At 35.1% G+C, this 7,298-nt stretch overlaps 1 long non-coding RNA gene across 1 annotated transcript; it reads right to left on the reverse strand.

Annotated features, from left to right (window-relative positions):
• Positions 1-1,824: 1,824 nt before the first annotated feature.
• On the reverse strand, positions 1,825-7,007 carry LOC144041053 (uncharacterized). The gene is made up of 2 exons (XR_013289987.1): positions 6,203-7,007; positions 1,825-3,060 (listed from the first exon to the last, which is right to left on the reverse strand). It is a non-coding gene; the product is annotated as an uncharacterized LOC144041053 (long non-coding RNA).
• Between the last annotated feature and the right edge of the window lie 291 nt (positions 7,008-7,298).

Below are 7,298 nucleotides of genomic sequence, written 5' to 3' on the forward strand. Positions count from 1 at the left end.
CCCCTCTTCCGGGTTGCAGACGCTATATATAGTTTCTTAAAATCCGCCCCTCTGATCATTTCGGCCAGTACTTTTCCAAAGGAGGTGGCAAGACGAAGTCTAATGTAAACAAACGTTCAGGGGCAAATTTGGTGCATAAACTGGGACATAGTTGAAGGGTCTGACTTCCCCAAAACAATATCTCGCAAAACAACCCGAACTGGACATAACTGATAGAGACAATAATGTATGTGTATGTGTATTATTTCAAAACGAATTCTGTTTTCATTGGTGAGATGTGCGTGTATTTAAAACAACGAATTTCTGGCCCAATCAGTGTCTAGGCAGACTGTGAGAGCCAAATGTGTTTTGGCAAAGAAGTGCGGAGAAGGAACTTTTTAGACAAAACAACGTCGTTCAAGCTTAAGGTTAGAGCATACGAGGTCAACATCATGTGCCCTGCTGAGACACAAGATTTCTAATTCAAAGGTTAATATGGAAAATTAAAATGTTCATATGTGTAACAATAGTTGGTATATAAATTTAGGTATTAAAAATGTTATTATATCTTTCAGTCCGCCCTTTGGGCTTACGTAAACACTAACTAAGCCCAACAACTAAATATTTAAACATTTTTACCAAAGGATTCCCACGGGATCTTCATCATCATAATAGCAGGTGCAACACAGGAAGAAGAAAAACACCCTTTTAACAAGAGAGGACGCCCGTCATATGTCAAACAGTGTGATTCATCAGAAGATATTTTGTTTTTTCAGTTTTTTGTGTTTTTTCGGTTTTTCAGCAAAATAAGCATATCACATATAAAGACAGTGGGTTATGATTATGTCAAAAAATTGTAGCGGGGGATTTCAGGAAATTGGCATGGCAGTTAAGGATTAAAAGGAGTGTCATTGTGTATGTGCAATTCGGGACGCGATTGAAGACTTGTCGTCGTTTGGGCTAGGGAGGTTTTGTTGCTTGCGTTTTGTTGTTGTTTTTTTCAAACAGAGTCCTTCAGCTCTGCGTTTGGCTGGCAACCTGTCCAGGTTGCACCTTGTCTCCTGCCCGAAGCCAGTTGGGATCGGCTTCAGCACCCCCACAATCATTGTGAGGACAAGCGGTCAGGGGAATGGATGGATGAATCCTTTAGCCCACATCTACTGCCAGAGATGTAGGAATTCATCGAATTGGGGTTTGTTTCCTGAAAGTGTGGCTCATTTTTTTTTTTGAAACGCCGGGGAAAAGGGACACATTACTCCTATTTCCATTGGGTAATGCTCAGCTCGTTAGCTGACACTGGAAGCAGCAGTCGACTGGTTTCTCTGTTGACTCCCCCTGGTGGCTCGAGCAGTTGGTCAGGTGGCTCGAGCAGTGGTCTCTCTGAAGGTAATGGTTGAGTAGGAAGTGGACCCGGCAGGTCTGAAGGCCGGATGTTGAACGAACCAGGTATCGGCGTCATTGGACTGATTGACCCCTCCATCACCTCAGGTCTGAGTGCAGGACATTTTCATTAGTCACTAATAAACATTTTATTCACATCCCTTCTTCTGAGAGAGAGCATTTTGGTAGTGTTATTAGTTAGGGGTTAGTAAATTTTTAGTAAAGTTCTGAAGGCCCGTCCTGTGGAAAAAATTCTGTATGTTGTGACATTCAATTATGATCCAGCCTTTGGCTGGTTTTTTAATGACCTAAGCACATTGATTGCAAGGAAAATAAAGATCTTTTTTAGCCAGTTCAAATCTGACAAGGCCAATTTTGTTTACAAAATATGATTATTAAAATATGTTATTATAATACTTATTGTTATAGATATAGCATGTCAAATGTGCTTCCGGCCATTAAACAAATGCAACTTTCGCCTCAATAATAAAATCAAAAAATAACAACTTCCCCCAGGGCCCCAGGGATTAATAAAAATAGAAATGGAACATATTCACCTTAATTTGTCGTCTCTGCCGAAACTTACTCCTTCTCCATGGTCCAAAAAATTCCCCAAGGTCCTCCTATAAAATTCGTTCTCACGGACTATCTCTAATTATCATATTAAGACTAACTTTTAATTTTATATTTATTTTTTATTTCGCAATGACATACCCAGACCAACTAATAATTCCCCCTTCTGAAAAAGATCGCTTTAGAGAATTTTTCAGACTAATATATAAAGTTTTGCAGTACCTAAATTTAGCTTGTGTATTTATTTTAAAAAGAGGGGAAAAAGTTTACATTTAACCAGTAAATTCAACAATGCATCCCAAGCCAGTGTTTAAATTTGAAAAGAGAATTTGGGAAAATATCAAAAGACCAAGTTTTAAAAAATAAAATATAATAATTAAGGTTCAAATAAATTATATCTTATCTATATTCATATTAGCTGTTTTCAATTTCTGAAACTTTAAATTTACCAATATTATCTTTTGTACTTTAAAATATTGTAGCTTAACCAATAAATTTAACAAAAAATCAAATATTATCAATACATAAAGTTGCCCTTAGTTTTAATATTACCATTAAGCTTACTAGTCCCCCTGTTTGATGTTTGTCCAAAAAACTGACTGTTTTAAAATAGCAAAATAAACAAATCAGATCAAATCAAAAATAGACATCAAAAAGTTTTTAAAATATAAAAAATTTGTATATATAAAATGTTGTCAATCAATTAGTTAAATTTACCAAATGTTTTACTGTAAATGTTATAACCCTACCCATGTCAAAATATAGATTTCAGTGCAAACAGTCAGCGTCAAATCATATGGCCCGGTATCAGCAATTCAAAGAGAGCATTGTTTGTTGGGTGTGGCCTTCGTATGGCATAGTTCTTTCGTAGGACAGTTCTGGACGCAGGAACGCTTTGAAGACGCTTGTGCAGAATATTTGGAGCAGTTTCATAGAACAGTTCATTTGGCAGTGGAGCAGTTTTTCTTTTTTCACATTTGTATATGATGGCACAGTCTTTGTGGCAATAGTCGGCAGGAATCTCCGCCCTTCCATCTGGCGTTAGCAGGCTGCAGGTGTAGTCAGGTATGGCGGCATCTTTTTCCACCGCCCTGCTGGTGGTGGTGACAGGTGGCAGTTGCAGTTTCTCTGTCCCGCCAGTTGACTTTTATTATGAAATACTGACCCCGACCATCAATTTTTCAGCCGACCATTCTCACCTAAAATCTCATCAACATCTAGGCCATAATATGTCAGTAAAATCAAAATCTGTCTTTATTTCAAAGAGATGAGAAAAAAAATAATAATTCTTTGAGGGGAGAAAAAATAAATAATTTTTTTAAAAAATATTTCCTTAGAGGGAAAAAAAAATAAATAAATAAAATAAAATAAAATAAAAAAAATAAAATAAAAAATAAAATAAAATAAAAATAATTAAACAATAAAAGTTCATACTTTAAAATAATTGCTAATTATATGTCAATATTTGTTATGGTTGTCAATATTCAATTAGTGTGTTTTGCATATCTTCATAAATAACATTTAGGATGAGATTAGGATAGATATACCTAAACAATTTACAAATATAATTCCGAATCAATTAATAAGTGTGGTAGCTTTCAATTAATATTTTCACAAAACGTCTAATCAGCTTTTTAGTCAAACATCAAAACAAAAAATTAACTTAATTACATCGCACCTGATGAATATATCAAAAGTGTCATTCTTCCAGACGACCCCCCCATGGACTCCAAATCTAAATGGGACTCAAGCAAAAGACATAGTTAAAATTACATTTGGGAGAGATAAAAATTATTTTATAATGGGAAAAGAAACAAAAACAAACAAACAATCATCTATATAAAAATTATTCCACATTAGTCATGCTGTCCAAGTTATTCGTTATTGGTTATTATTATTATCATCATTAAAATAAAATAAAGAATAGAGACTAAACTGTTTGATGTCATTGAGGTTTACAAGCAATTGTTAATATGGGTTTTTTCAAAAAAAAAAAAAAATAATAATAATAAAAAAAAAATAAAAAAAAAATTGGCTTTCGGCATTTGTAATTTGGAGACATCTAGTGGTTTTAGGTATGTCATTACATCTATAATTCTTAAAGGGTGACATCTCGCTCTAAATACACTTTAAAATACAAGTTATATAATGCCGCTGAATTATTTAAGCAGACCCTTAAATTCACCATTTTAGCATAAAAATCTTATTAATCTTACCGTCTAATTAATTCACCCTGCTTAGCGCATTTTAAACGGTTTAATTTGTTCTATCACATAAATTTATATCATACAGTTATTTTATTTGCAAAGCCACATTTCAATATTAATCATTTTCCAATATACTTTTCTTAAAGTGGGGGCTTGTCCGGGATATTCTTCTACAATAAAAAAAATAAATTGTATTCAGTCTTAACTTTATTGAACAAACGGGGGCCGTTTACGGACCTTCAAAGTTAAATTGCCGTCATTAAAATTTCAAACAAATGCCATATCTTATTTAAAATAAACTAACCTTTTCCACTATATAATCAAATCCCGTCGTTTAATATTAATTACATTTTAAGTCATTATTAAACGGTATGTTTTGTTAGCGGAAGTGATAGCAAGTCAGATCATCTAGTCCTTCAAAAATAAAAGTTTAGTCATTACTTAACGTTACATAAATGGTTATAACTTCACAAAAGTACCTCAATTTAGTATTCGAGCATTATTCATTATCATCTTATCCAATTATGTGTCGTCTTTATTTCACCCGAAAACATATTATCTATGTAGTATTTTACTTCGAACGGCCGGCTGTACAAATTTCAACGTTCGTCCTTCACAAAAATTAACTCACCGTAGCTTATAACGGCGCCATAAGATTCATCCCACCGCAATCGTTCTCCTATGGGATAATTATTCTATTTCTTGCCTTGTTTTTTCATGGATAATCCTCTAACAGCAGTGCATGCGCACACAATTCCCTGACGCCTCGTGGCGTGGCATCAGCCATTTTTGTAGTTTTTCGATCGCAAATGAAAATTTGATGACAACTTCTTTTCGTTTCGTGACGCGCATCCGGCGTCAACCATTTTAGTTGTAGTTTTCAACCCGTATTTTCTTTTTTATCAATTATTACCCTTGTTTTATAGCTTATTATATTATATTATATTATATTTCGTATTATAGCTAAGTCATATTAACATTTCTAAATACAATAACGTCTCACTTAGCAAAATTAGTCAACAAAATATCTCATCGCTGTCTCTTTAAGAGCACCATGCCAGACTTGGTCCGACATTTACAAAATGAACATATACAACGGACAAACAGACAAGACATGTCGTTTTGTGACATATCAACACATAAATATCCGGATGTCAACTGCGCTACCCCAGCTTCAACAGTTTTGTCTTTGAATTTTAATCACGAATATTCAATAGACCTATTGACTGATCTAAAGCGTCGTATCAAATATGCTTTAGTCAGCCCGACTTACACGAGTTGAGTCAATACATCTTATATCTTGTCTAAAAATGTCAATATCCAATTATTCATAGACCTATCGATTAATCTTAAAGCGGCGTATTAAATCCGTTTTATGTCAATCTGACTTCTATAAGTTGAGTCTTTTGTCCCTAGAAAATGAAGCAGTCGATCCTCCCGCAGCTTTAATCGGCAACACTTATTCAAGGATCTTGTATCTAATTACCCAAGAATCTATTGCTCATAAAAACAAAGTGTTTGTCTCGTAATTCTCCCGCGCATCAGGCAGGGATCAAGACAAAGATGCTTTTTGAGCCGACTTCTCTCAACTTAAATATATGTATGGACGTAAAACCAATGCCCACACATCTAACGCTTGGTTAAAACAATAATGTTTCCCCAGCTGATTTACTCTCAACTTCAACAACTTAATCTTAACCTCATATACACAGACTTCAAATCAATTATCTATGTATCTATCATCTGTAAAAACAAATTTGTAAAGACAAAATGTTTCCCAGACTGACTTACTAGCGATCGTTATTAATCTTTATAACTCCAAAAAGATCGCATATCATCTGCGCATTTCCGCATACACTACCACGTCACCACGTGTATAGTTCAAACACCGTGGTAAAATCCGAAATCTGGGACTTTCACGTCCAAGCAAACGATTTCAAAATTCATCACTATTTTTCTTACACAGACTCCAGCCTCAAAATAATTTTACACGACGAATTTACCAGCCGCCGCGCCCTGAAACAGACAGAATTCCTAAAACGTGGATTCATTTGTCCACTTACCTTAATTATTATGTGGCCGTAGAATTCTGCCCGTCCCTGAACGCCCCGCTGGAAACTGTCGAAACGTCGGTGGTCGCCAATTGAAAGATTTAGAGGTATTTTGTCCTCCTTGCGTGTTCAAATATGAGGGTGAGTTGTTGTAAGAAAAATACATTCTTTGCAAAAATGATTTTTAATCAAACAAGAGATCTCTTGGAACATTCAACACTCAGGTACATCACTTAAGAACGTGGAATTTCAGAGCGTCAGAATGTGTCCCCTCTTCCGGGTTGCAGACGCTATATATAGTTTCTTAAAATCCGCCCCTCTGATCATTTCGGCCAGTACTTTTCCAAAGGAGGTGGCAAGACGAAGTCTAATGTAAACAAACGTTCAGGGGCAAATTTGGTGCATAAACTGGGACATAGTTGAAGGGTCTGACTTCCCCAAAACAATATCTCGCAAAACAACCCGAACTGGACATAACTGATAGAGACAATAATGTATGTGTATGTGTATTATTTCAAAACGAATTCTGTTTTCATTGGTGAGATGTGCGTGTATTTAAAACAACGAATTTCTGGCCCAATCAGTGTCTAGGCAGACTGTGAGAGCCAAATGTGTTTTGGCAAAGAAGTGCGGAGAAGGAACTTTTTAGACAAAACAACGTCGTTCAAGCTTAAGGTTAGAGCATACGAGGTCAACATCATGTGCCCTGCTGAGACACAAGATTTCTAATTCAAAGGTTAATATGGAAAATTAAAATGTTCATATGTGTAACAATAGTTGGTATATAAATTTAGGTATTAAAAATGTTATTATATCTTTCAGTGTACAATCAGGGGCTGAAAACGCATTTAAAGCAATAAAAAGTTCATTTTGGCTCTCACACCTAAACTAAACGTTGTAGACTCAAAATGTTTGCTGTATTTAGTGTATTATAGCATCCTGAAGATGATTCCAGCATTAATTTCATTGTGCTTATGCTCATTTTGAGAATTTTGACATTTTCACCTTAAGTGTACAATCCGGGGCTGAAAATGCGTTTAAAGCAATAAAAAGTTCATTTTGGCTCTCAAACCTAAACTAAACGTTGTAGACTCAAAATTTTTGCTGT

Source organism: Vanacampus margaritifer, chromosome 1, assembly GCF_051991255.1.
Source record: "Vanacampus margaritifer isolate UIUO_Vmar chromosome 1, RoL_Vmar_1.0, whole genome shotgun sequence".
Classification (NCBI taxonomy): domain Eukaryota; kingdom Metazoa; phylum Chordata; class Actinopteri; order Syngnathiformes; family Syngnathidae; genus Vanacampus; species Vanacampus margaritifer.